This window comes from Trachemys scripta, chromosome 1, assembly GCF_013100865.1.
Source record: "Trachemys scripta elegans isolate TJP31775 chromosome 1, CAS_Tse_1.0, whole genome shotgun sequence".
Lineage (NCBI taxonomy): Eukaryota > Metazoa > Chordata > Testudines > Emydidae > Trachemys > Trachemys scripta.
Genome location: NC_048298.1, coordinates 52,634,142 through 52,647,413, shown reverse-complemented (window position 1 = coordinate 52,647,413; position 13,272 = coordinate 52,634,142). Strand labels below are relative to the sequence as shown.

The 13,272-nt window shown below is 43.1% G+C and overlaps 1 protein-coding gene across 3 annotated transcripts in view; it reads right to left on the bottom strand.

Moving 5' to 3' along the window:
* PDZRN4 (PDZ domain containing ring finger 4) overlaps positions 1 to 13,272 on the bottom strand; it is a gene marked incomplete at its 3' end in the record, with an annotated part of 356,800 nt that overhangs the window by 57,709 nt on the left and 285,819 nt on the right.

Genomic DNA, 13,272 nt, shown 5'->3' with positions numbered 1-13,272 from the left:
GTTACTTCCTAAGTGGAGTACTTTGCATTTATCCTTATTGAATTTCATCCTATTTACTTCAGGCCATTTCTCCAGTTTGTCCAGATCATTTTGAATTTTAATCCTATCCTCCAAAGCACTTGCAACCCTTCCCAGGTTGGTATCATCTGCAAACTTTATAAGTGTACTCTCTGTGCCATTATCTAAATCATTGATGAAGATATTGAACAGAATTGGACCCAGAACTCATTACGTCTGCAGGACCCCACTCGTTACATTACGTCCTTCCAGCCACAGTGTGAACCACTGATAACTACTCGCTGGGAATGGTTTTCCAAACAGTTTTGCACCCATCTCATAGTAGCGCCATGTAGGTTGCATTTCCCTAGTTTGTTTATGAGAAGGTCATGCGAGACAGTATCAAAAGCTTTACTAAAGTCAAGATATACCATGTTTACTGCTTTCCCCCATCCACAAGGCTTGTTACCCTGTCAAAGAAAGTTATCAGGGTGATTTGACAGGATTTGTTTTTGACAAATCCATGCTAACTGTTACTAATCACCTTATTATCTTCTAGATGTTTGCAAATTGATTGCTTAATTATTTGCTCCATTATCTTTCCAGGTACAGAAGTTAAGCTGAGTGGTCTGTAATTCCCCGGGTTGTCCTTATTTCCCTTTTTATAGATTGGCACTATACGTTCCCTTTTCCATTCTTTTGGAATCTCTCCTGTCTTTCATGATTTTTCAGAGATAATCACTAATTGCTAAGATATCTCCTCAGTCAGTTCCTTGAGTTATTTAGGATGCATTTCATCAGGCCCTGGTGACTTAAAGACATCTAATTTGTCTAAGTAATTTTTAACTTGTTTGTTCCCTATTTTAGCCTCTTCTGATCCTATCTAATTTTCACTGGTATTCACTATGTTAGACATCCAATCATCACCAAACTTCTTGGTGAAAACTGAAACAAAGAAGTCATTAAGCACCTCTGCCATTTCTACATTTTCTGTTATTATTTTTCCCCCCTCATTGAGTAACAGGTCTACCCTGTCCTTGGTCTTCCTCTTGCTTCTAATGTATCTGTAGAACATTTTCTTGTTACCCTTTATGTCTCTAGCTAGTTTGATCTCATTCTGTGCCTTGGCCTTTCTAATTTTGTCCCTAGATACTTGTGTTATTTATATTCATCCTTTATAATTTGACCTAGTTTCCACTTTTTGTAGGACTCTTTTTTGATTTTTAGATGATTGAAGATCTCCTGGTTAAGCCAGGTGGTCTCTTGCCATACTTCCTATCTTTCCTACGCAGTGAGATAGTTTGCTGTTCTGCCCTTAATAATGTCTCATTGAAAAACTGCCAACTGTCTTCAATTGTTTTTCCCCTTAGACTTGCTTCCCATGGGATTTCACCTACCAACTCCCTGAGTTTGCTAAAGTCTGTCTTCTTGAAATCCATTGTCTTTATTTTGCTGTTCTACCTCCTACCATTCCTTAGAATCACGACCTCTATCATTTCATGATCACTTTCACCCAAGCCGTCTTCCACTTTCAAATTCTCAACCAGTTCCTCCCTATTTGTCAAAATCAAATCTAGAAAAGCTTTTCCCCTAGTAGCTTTCTCCACCTTCTGAAATAAAAAAAATGTCTCCAATACATTCCAAGAATTTATTGGATAATCTGTGCCCTGCTGTGTTATTTTCCTAACAGATGTCTGAGTAATTGAAGTCCCCTATCACCACCGTGTCCTGAGCTTTGGATGATTTGTTAGTTGTTTAAAAAAAGCCTCATTCACCTCTTCTTCCTGGTTAGGTGGTCTGTGGTAACCCCCTACCATAACATCACCCTTGTTTTTTACCCAGAGACTTTCAACAAGTTTGTCTCCTATTTCCATCTCAACTTCAGTCCAAGTGTACATATTTTTAATATATAAGGCAACACCTCCTCCCTTTTTTCGCTGTCTGTCCTTCCTGAGAAAGCTGTACCCTTCTATACCAATATTCCAGTCATGCGTATTATCCCACGCAGTCTCTGTGATGCCAACTACGTCACAGTTGTGTTTATTTACTAGCATTTCGAGTTCTTCCTGCTTATTCCCCATACTTCTCACATTAGTATACAGACATTTAAGATACTGATTTGATTCCCCCACCCAATTCTGTCTTGACTCTCCTTTATCCCTGCTATAACAGCTCATGCTCCCCCCAAATTCTGAACCCTCTCCCAGGTCTCCATATTCTTGACTTACCTATGGGCTTTGGTCATCTGCATCCTTTGAAGCTAGTTTAAGCTCTGAAAAACACTCTGTTCCACTTGCAGCCGGCCAGAAGACTGTGCTTCATCCTATTGGACACAGATCTGGCCAAAGCAACCTAGTGCAATTATGACCTCCCAGCTTGATTACTGTAACTCATATCGAGGAATGACACCACATGCTCTGAAAAAAAAATCCACCTACTAAAGAACACAGCAGTCTGTCTACTTAGCAAGAGAGGTCACCAGGAACATGCAATCCTGGAACTCCACTCTCACAGAATCCTGGGTCTCCATTAAATATAGATTCCAATTCAATGTCTCTATTCCATTATTCAAAGTCCAAGTGATTAGTCTGAATTACTGGAGAGATCGCCTGTCCCTCTGTGACTTTGACCCCTTCACACCCACATTCCATTAGAATTATGAAAATGACAACTAATAAGTGGGTTATTCAATACCCCCTCAAAACAACTTTTCAGGATCCACAGGTCCTACATGTGCCTATCACGACATGTGGTTCACCTCATCCTGTGCAGTAAACGCCACAAAAACAAACTATCTGGACACAACCGGACAATCACTATATTCTCGAATGAACACACACAGGAAAATTATAAAAGACAAAAACACCATATTACCTGTGGGTGAACATTTTTCACAAAGTGCTCACTGATATGTCTGACCTATTAGTCCTCATCCTCAAAGGAAATCTGAACACTTTCAAAAGATGAACCTGGGAGCTTAAATTCACAACTTTGCAAGACACTAAAAATCAGACACTGGATTTAAGGTTTATTACAACAATCTATAACCCACTAACTCCCGCTTTTTATCCAATGGCTACAGGAATGTTAACAGGCCACTTCACCTTGAATGGTCCCTTAAAATACGTGCTAACTACTTATGCTAAATACTCTGTTTGACCATGTATTGAGCTGTGACACTCTGAGTACCTTTCCCAGACCTGAAGAAGGGCTGTGTAACTCGAACGCTTGTCTCTGTCTCTCACCCATGAAAGTTGGTCCAACCAAAGATATTACCACGCCCACTTTGTCTAGCTAATAGGAGGGTGTGACAGTGCTAGCTGTAGCACTCAGATCACTGAGGATGCTGCAGCACAGAGAAGGCTGCAGGCTTAAGTGGAAGCAATTAAACAGTTTCTGTTGGGGGAGGGGGGAGAACTGACACCTGGATGGTAATTGCTGAGCTAATGAGACAATTGGTTCAGTAATTGGGTGAATACTTATTTGGGAGGTTCAGGAAGTCATGGAGAGCTCAGAGGGTGATCTGGGGGAGAGACGCTGTGTGTAAATCTCCTCCTGCTGTATATCTGTGCTATGCCTTGTCCTGTTTGGAAACAGAGGATTAAATGTACATGTGGTGAAAGACAAACAGACTGGGTGTGTTTGACTGAGAGACCATGAAAATAGGCTCGGTTTCAAGAACACCAGAGACAGAACTTTCAAGAGAACAGGACCAAGGTAACAGAACTCATTCTCAAAAGAGACAAGAATGGCCATGGGCCTCACAGTCATAGGCGCCAACTCCGTGCTGTGGGTGTTCCGGAGCTGGAGCACCCACAGGGAAAAATTGGTGGCTACTCTGCACCCACTGGCAGCTCCCTGCCCTGCCCCAGTTCACCTCCACCTCTACCTCCTCCCCTGAGCATGCCGCCAAGTCCTGCTTCTCTCCCTCCCACCTGTTTCACACAGCAAGTGGTGGGAGGGTGGGGGAAGAGGAGGAATGCGGCACACTTGGGGAAGAGGTGGGGCCGGGGTGAGAATTTGGGGAGGGGTACAATAGGGGCAGGGAGGGGGCTGAGTCAGGGTGGGGCCGGGGGGCATGAGCACCCACCAGCGCCAAGGAATGTTGGCGCCTGTGCTCACGGTATTTAGAAGCAAATGCAAACACCATATTTCAAATTAGCTTTCCCTTACTAGCTTTTCACATCCCAATATACAATCTATCAGACCTACTTAAATACACTCACCTGAAAACTTTTTAGATTACTTATTTGTGTGTCTACTTCATCAAGAAGGGAAGTAGAGGATTTATTTTTGCAATTGTTATTGCTGCTTAAGGGGTGATCAGACACTATGTTGATGAAGACCATAAATGTATGTAGGTAAATAACTGCTGAACAAGCTTACCCACAATGCCTCATCACTATGAGTCAAACATGAACAAGACAAGACCTTCTCTAGGAGTGAAAGAGTTGTTTAGTGTCCCTGCTCATTACATCTATGGCCTCTCTGCTGAGTCTGCTGCGGAACATATACACCTGCCTGCTAGCAAATGGAATGAGAACATTAATTCATTTCACATAGATCAGACAGCCAGTAACAACTTAATGAATTGGGCTGGATTGGAAGTAACAATAGCCTTGTGGTGAAAGGTGCTGTATTCCAGTACCAATATCCTGAGCCATCTAGTCGCTTAGATTTGAATCTCCTTGGCCACAGCAACACAGTTTGGTTACTAGTAACTTATGTCTTCAAAAAGGTTTCAGAAAAAATATATAATCATGTTTTGTTGCATTCATACAGGGGGAAATCTGTGTCTGCTCAAATCGTTTTTCAAAGTGGCATTGTATAAACCAGTGGTGGGCAACCTGCGACCCGCAGGCAGCCTGTCAGGGTAATCCGCTGGTGGGCCGCGAGACAGTTTGTTTACCTTGACCATCAGCAGACACGGCCGCCCACAGCTCCCAGTGGCCGCGGTTCGCCGGTCCCAGCCAATGGGAGCTGTGGGAGCTGCAGAAAGTGGCAGCCAGCCTACGCCTTGATTTGTGTTCTGCTCATTCTGCCTCCCCCATTTCATTTTTCACACCCATCTCCCTTGCTCTCTCTTCTCTTTTCTCTTCCCTCCCTTGTCCTCTTTTGCTTCACCTCCTTTTCACCTGTCCTTTCTCTCCCCTCTCTTCCCCGCCATGGCTACCCCATCTCTTTCTGATGTCTGTACATCTAGTTTCTCCATCACCTCATGATTCCATGTCTATCCGTCTTTTTTGGTTACCACTCTCCCTTCATTCTTGGTTCATCAGACAGACTTTACTACTTCCTCCACATCATATGTATATTCTTCCTCTTCCACTGAATCTGGCCTTGTCCAACACTGTGGGAATACCATCATGCTATCCCCATACAATCTGGACAGCAAGATAATCTGAACACTTGTAAAATCTGTATTGAACACTTCCCGACAGTAATCCAAATGCTAGGCTTTCTCAGATGGCGATATTACCAGGCTGGAGTGTATTTACTATGTAAATTGCTTTTGATATTGACAAACAGGTTTTTTGATGATATTATGATTCTGCCTGAGGGCAATATGGATTAAACTAGCTGTGGCATGCATAAAATACATGAAGTTACCCCTTGGTATAATTAAACAGCTGTTTATTAGGTTAATTATTGCAAATTTTAAGAAATTACTTTTTTTCTGCTTGTACATAGAATACTGTATAAAGCTCTCATGAGATCTGCCATATACCACAGCCCTTCTACAATAATCAAAGGAACATATTCAAAGGACAGTATTTGTGTTCAGAACAAATCAATTTGGCCCTTAAATCACTCCACCCCGTCCAATACACCATTCCTTTATAAACTTCATCGCTTCTCTGCTCAGCCATAAAATTGCTCTTCAATTTCTGTTCCAGGACATGTTAAGAGTTTTCTTAGAGAACAGGCACCTAAATTGGTAGCTGCTATTAAACTTTTATGAGATCAAATTAGTGACATATTTTAATCATCTACAGTTCATGAAGAACAATGAAAGAGGCTGATTCCATAATTCCAAAAATGACTTATATCATTACTTGAATCTTTGTGTGCAATCAAACCCCACTTTTAAAAATTCTCTCCTTTTAAAAGAAAAAAAAACAAAACCCCAAACCTCCAGGAGTTATACAGAAAAGACTGGCATCGCCATACGAACATTACACTTATCACTGTCATAACAATTCATTCCTTTATGTACGCCTGAAACTCCTGGTCTCCTCCAAACTGAGCAGTTTAAAAAGATGGATGGTTGCCTTCTGGCTAATTGTGGGAGTTCTTTCATTACTATAAAAAGACTTTTTATATCTCAAGTGACTTTATAAGCAGTGAATAATGAGACTTAACGTCTTTGGGAAAGAGTTCACTGATCAAATGATAGGATAACTTATGGGCACAGTGACCTTTTACTCTGTAAGATACTCCAAACTGCTGCTGTTGGCACATTATTAAAATTCTCCATTTATGGACTACAGTTAAGCATGAGGCCGATTTAAAAAAAAAATCAATCTAAGGTAGCACAGAGGAAAATAAAACTTGCACAATTCTCAAGATAGATCTTGCCAGCTTTGCAGGATAGATGGTGTAGGGAGTGGAAGCAGCTGGGTATAATCTCTTGGCACAAGGCCCAACTATTATGCCACCATGGCTGGTGGAAACCAGAGTGTGAGTGAAGTATTGCTGGCAGGCTGCAGCTATACATAGACACTCAGGGTGCGTGACCTGAATGCTGTCTGGCTGTTTGTGAGAGGCCCGGGTTGGGAGCTACAGCAGCAAAGCATTGTGAGGCACCCCAAGTTGAAGGGCAAGGCTGACACAGCCCTCACAGGTCTGGATTATACCCTGGAATGTCATATTCACTGTGTAAAGAATATATGCTAAATCTAACTGCAGCAACATAGTGTTGAGTTAATGCTACTACATCTTTCCTAAGGGCTTGTCTTTACCTCTAAAACAAAAGTGTATGGTTTCTTTTTTTACCTTGGGGTAACTCAAATACGTGAGCTATTCTGAGGTAAAAACATAATGAAGACCAGGCACTGTAATTTTACCACAAGGTAAACAACCCTACACCCCTCCAGCCAAGTTTACTTCATGGTGAAGTGCCTGGTCTTCATTGTGTTTTCACCTCAGGATAGTTGGTGCATGTTAGTTAACCCACGATTAAAGAAAAAGCACCCTTTTCAATAGTGAAGACAGGTCCATATTCATCCCCTTGTCCCTGTCCCAGGAGTGCTGGAGCAGTGGGTACTGCCACACATCTAATCATGCCATATGTGTTGGTACCACTCCTAACCACATCAAGCTGAACTAAGGATAGAATAGCATCCAGACAGTGGGTTTTTCTTTCCTTTTTTGGGAGAATGATGACAGACCTTTTTATGTTAGCTAAACATGGGGTTTTTCTTGCATTGCTTTTTTAAGTGTCAGATGAAAAGGAAAAGGGAAAAATGGTTTTCTCCTGCCTTTAAATAAGTCTTAAAAGGACATTTTTGGTTTTCTTCACATACTGGATCTCTCACACCTGTGTAACTGCATTATCTTGTGTGAGTCACTCCTGGGAGGAGTGAGAAGGGAATGAGGCCCAGTGGTTTTTCTTACAGTGATGTGGTCATGGTTATAAAACCCTTTTAAACTTTTGACAAGTTTGTGCATCTTCAAAATTCTAGTTGGCAAACTCAGATGTATTTACAGTGAAAGTCTTGAGCCCCAATTCCACAATCACTTACATCGGTGCTTAATTTAGCTTTGTCCTCGTCCTGCTTCCTGGGCCATAGCAAGGACAATTCTTTGTTTTATCTCTCTGTAAAAAGGGGGAAAATGGAACTTCAAGGACTAGTCGCTTTCCTAAAATTAAGCACACGTTTAGGTGCGGAAGGCCTTCATTCTTAACCCTCAACATTCCTACCGTGCATGCTGCCACGCAAGGTTGGGAACAAATTTAATCTCTGCCCCAAGAACACAAAGACATATCAATGAAAGCTCAGACCTCCCCCATTACATATACCTCGCCTATTAAAACCTCCCAACCCTTTTTAAAGATTACTTAGGGCAGGTCTACACTAACCCCCCAATTCGAACTAAGGTACGCAACTTCAGCTACGTGAATAACGTAGCTGAAGTTTGAAGTACCTTAGTTCGAACTTATCTCAGTCCAGACGCGGCAGGCAGGCTCCCCCGTCGACTTCGCAGTACTCCTCTCGCCGAGCTGGAGTACCGCAGTCGACGGCGAGCACTTCTGGGTTCGACTTATCTCATCCAGACAAGACGCGATAAGTCGAACCCAGAAGTTCAATTTGCTTGCCGCCGGACTACCGGGTAGAGTAGACCTACCCTTAGTAACGTGAAACACTAGTGGGTTTTTTGGGTGCCAGCCTATTGGACTACCAAGGGACACATGTTGCTTGTTCACCTCTAACCTTTAGTGCTTCACATAATTCTCCATGGGGGGAAAAGTGAGGCATGGCACCAGTGTGAGGAACACGATTGTTATTTATACAGCAGCACTGCTGTGCACAAGCCTTTACAAATAAGAATCATGGTTCCTGCCCAGCTTTCAGTCGATGACAGTTATTATTTCTGTCCTTTCAATGTCAGTTCTTCATCCTCGTTTGTTCCCCTCCTTTCTGCTCTCTCCACCTCTCTCTTCCCCCCTTTTTTCTCTGCATATTTTTTGTCTCTCTTTCTCTCTCCCCCTTTATAACATTAGTCTTGTTTTCCTTTCCTTCCCTTGTTCCTGTTATTCCTTTTTCCTTCATTTTAGTCTCTGAAGGGTCAGCAGCTGCAAAGCAATACACCTCTACCCCGATATAACGCGACCCGATATAACATGAATTCGGATATAACGTGATAAAGCGGTGCTCGGGGTGGGGGAGGGGGCTGCACACTCTGGTGGATCAAAGCAAGTTCGATATAACGCGGTTTCACCTATAACGTGGTAAGATTTTTTGGCTCCCGAGGACAGCGTTATATCGAGGTAGAGGTGTAGTGCTTTACACTTAAAAGAGCTGCTGCACAAGGAACCTTCCCTCCGTATCTGCTGTTATGGTTGCCAGGCATCTGATTTTTAACCAGAACGCCCAGTGGAAAAGGGACCCTGGTGGCTCCGGTCAGCACTGCTGACCGGGCCACTAAAAGTCCGGTTGGCGGCGCAGTGTGGATAAGGCAGGCTCCCTGCCTGCCCTGGCTCCACATGGCTCCCGGAAGCAGCCAGCACGTCCCTCTGGCCCCTAGGCGCAGGGGCGGCCAGGGAGGCTCCGCGCGCTGCCCCTGCCCCGAGCACCAGCTCCAATTGGCTGCGAACCGTGCCCAATGGGACCTGTGGGGGCAGCCTCTGTGGGTGCGGGCAGCATGCAGAACCCCCTGGCCCCTTTGCCTAGGAGCCAGATATGCCAGCTTCTTCCGGGAGCTGTCTGAGATAAGTGCCACCCGGCTGGAGCCTGCACCCTGAACTCCTTCCCGTACTCCACCCCTCTGCCCCAGCCCTGAACCCCCTCCTGCACCCCAAACCCCTCATCCCCAGCCTCACCCCAGAGCCCAAACCCCCTCCCGCACCCCAACCCTCTGCCCCAGCCCTGAGACCCCTCCTGCACGCCAAACCCCTCGGCCCCAGCCCGAAGCCCCCTCCTGCAATCCAAACACCTCATCCCTGGCCCCACCCCAGTGCCTGCACCCCCAGCTAGAGCCCTCATCCCTTCCTGCTCCCCAACCCCCTTCCCCAGCCCAGTTAAAGTGAGTGAGGGTCAGGGAGAGACAGCAATGGAGAGATGGGGGATGGAGTGAGTGGGGGCAGGCCTCGGAGAAGGAGCAGGGCAAGGCTGTTCGGTTTTATGTGATTCAGTTTTGGCAACCCTACCTGCTGTATATGCAAAATGCTTCCACGCTGGATGCAGGAGGAAACAAATTTGTCAGCTACTTTGTGCAATAAACTCTCTACACTGGAGCCAGCTGCAAAGAGAGGTGAATTGGTAGGATTGCATAATCCTACTTAGTTTCCTTTCTCAGACAATTCTGTGAGTATAGCAGGGTTGTATTGAAGTGATGTTTCAGCTGCTGGCTGGCTCCCCAAATCTGAGAAGTGCGGTATTGGTGGGCAACGCTATGCAGTAGGTCTAGCTGACACATTGTGTAAGACAGATCCGTATTATATTCTTGTAGTATATTGAATTATTTTGAAGTGTCTCCATATATCTATTCAGTGACAAATTTTTCCTGTTCATGTATGTGGGTGGCTCCTGTTGATTTCAATAGGAGCTGCATACTGGCATCAGAGGGCAGAATTTAGCATATAGAGTAGAAAACTCCTATTAGCACTAGGAATAAGATAATTCGTACTGCACTGTACAAGCGATTCATCCCTTCATATGTAATGTGATGATTTTACAGACTTTTGATTACTCTTCAGTAAAAGCAGCAAGATCAGATTAAAACACTGAAAAATACTGCATCTCACTCTTTGTTTCTCCCACCCCTTGTCTGTCTGACTTATTTAGAATGTAAGCTCTTAGGGGCAGGCACTGTCTCGTACTTTGTGGGTGTCAAGCACCTAGCAGAATGAGCCCCACATTTCAGTTGAGGCTTCTGCAATATAAGCAATAACTATATATCTGTGCTGAGTACAGGTGTGCCTCATCTTACGCGGGGGTTCCGTTCCGCGGTTAGCACGTAAAGCGAAAACCGCATATAGCCAAAACCCCATTGAGTTCAATGGTGGGCAAAATCGCCCACACTACAGGTATAGTATTAAAATTGTTGTTTTTCTCTTTTTTTGCCGACCGCGTAAAGTTGAAATCGCGCATGTTAAATGCACGTAAGATGCGACAGACCTGTACCTAGATGACAAATTATAAATAAATGCAAATTAAAAAGGAATGGAAAATATTATGTACAGCCTAGACACTGACAATCCTTTAACGACAACACACTTATGGGTACCAACAAAGTGGGAAATTCCATATTTTGAATACCTGTTAATAGCAAAGTAATTTTTTAAAGAGTTTTTGGATCATGTGATGCTTCATAACTGTATTAATAGCAACTTCATGAAGGAAGAAGTAGATACAAATGAAATAAGAACAACGGGACATTATTTGTTTTCAGTACTATATATTAGGGGATAAATCTCCAGTGCATATCAATGCCTCTGCTGGCACAATGTATGAATTACAAACACAGGATTATCTCATGCAGGATAATATCATTCTGTGTGTGTGGTAAAGTAGCCTTCCAGCAATAGCTGGTTAAAGAGAATGTTGCTATTATCAGTGGTAAACTGAGAAGACAATGTTGCAAAGTTAACTCCTCCAACCCCCCGAACCAGCGGTGATTTTTATCCAGGTTCCATTTTACTAGAACCACCATGAAGTTTAGGGTCTATAATTAGACTATACAGAAAAATTTTCAGACAGCATGCTTGCCATATTACAAGGGTGTCTTCCTGCTAACATTTGTTTACACTAACATCAGTAGCCTCCTTTGGCAGGAAGCAAAAACCATGATGAAAATGTGATATTACAAAAATGCAAAATCCAGTGTAAACCAGAGACAGGCAAGAGCCACAGAACTTTCACATCAGGATTTTGAACACCTGAAAATTCAGAGGGTCTTGGATAATTACGCAGAAGCCAACTGAAAAATCTGGATCAGGAACCAAAACAAAGGTTGTTTTTTGAAAAGGGTACTACAGTATTAATTTTTCATATTAAAAAATCTGGACAGTTCAAAATTTGGGGCATTCAACTTTCATACTGCTGAAGACAGATATATTCTTTAAAAGGGACCCATTCCTTGAAACTTTTATTATGGTTTGACTTTACAAGTTAACAAAATAGAATGCTATAATGCAAAACTTTTGGTGCAATTGAAAAGCAACTGAAAAAACAGAGACTTCCTATAAAATGAGAAATGCCTGATGCCAGTTCGAAATGGCAGGACAAAATCTAAACAAACATTCCACACCTGAGGAGAGGCAGAAGTGCATAAATCATTCTTGACAATCAGTTCTGGTATTTGAATTCATTCTGACACTTGTTGGACTCAGTCACTGACATGGAACTATGGTAAAAAGGCCACGCCACCAGGGAAATTTGACCAGCCTCCACATTTGAAAGTGAACCATCTGACCTCATGCCTTTAACCCTCTTAATACCATTCTTCATCCTTATCATAAAACAGTTTGTCCTCTGTTTCATGCTTGCCTCAGGGTCTGATGATAAGGAAAATTCATTGGTTCCTCTTTTTGCAAAAAGGAAAAATACAGGAATGAAATTCTACCAGGAAACAAAGTAGGTAAGTTTTCAAGTAGACAACTTTACATTAATTAAATAGCTGAATTAATATCCAGGGTGCTGTTTGTCTTCAAAACTACTCTGTGGTTAATTACTGTAACTATGTAAGGCAGAGGTCTCAGCAGTTGAAAGAAGGGACTTTAGATTTCAAACATTTCCAAAATTTTATCTCTTGCATAGGATCCAGTCCTGAACTAGATGGGACTATTCAGTTGGGTAAAGTGCTTCCTAGGTATAAGTGTTTGCAAAACTGGACTCTAATCATACCCTTTCATTAAGTGGAAAGTGAAAATGATTTCTCCTACCACTTTTTACATTATAATGGATTACAGATAAATAATATAACATTAACAAAAATCACAGTTAGAGTCAGTTAAGCTTGCCTCAAGGCTCACGCGAAGTCTTGAAAGCATGGAAATAAAGAAGTTAGGGGAAAGTCTCCAGCATTCTTTTTCACCTTTATATCACCTATGTAACCCTTCTGCCAGGCGGAGCTGGCAGCAACAAGGGCCGGGTTCAATATCTAGGGGTACCTCTCAATAATACAAAACAGAACCTGCTCGAGCCCCCATCCAGTCATCTGGGAAAACTAGACACCACCACTGGATGTCTCTAAGAGGCAATACTTCCCCACTCACAAGCACTGAGTCTGTGTACAACAAAAGAAACCTTTTATTAAAACAGAAATAGACCCCAGCAGTAATTTAGGGCTAGTCTACACTGGCAACTTTAAAGTGCTGGCCACGGCAGCGCTTTAACATGGCTTGTGCAGTCATGCAGCTCTCCCACCACTCTAAAAAAAACCACCTCTACGAGGGGCGTGGCTCCAATCTCTGGTGCACTGTCTACACTGGCACTTTACAGCACTGAAACTTGCTGTGCTCAGGGGTGTGTTTTTTAACACCCATGACTGAGAAAGCTGCAGCACCGTAAAGTGCCAGTGTAGACAAGCCCTTAGAAAAACACCACTACC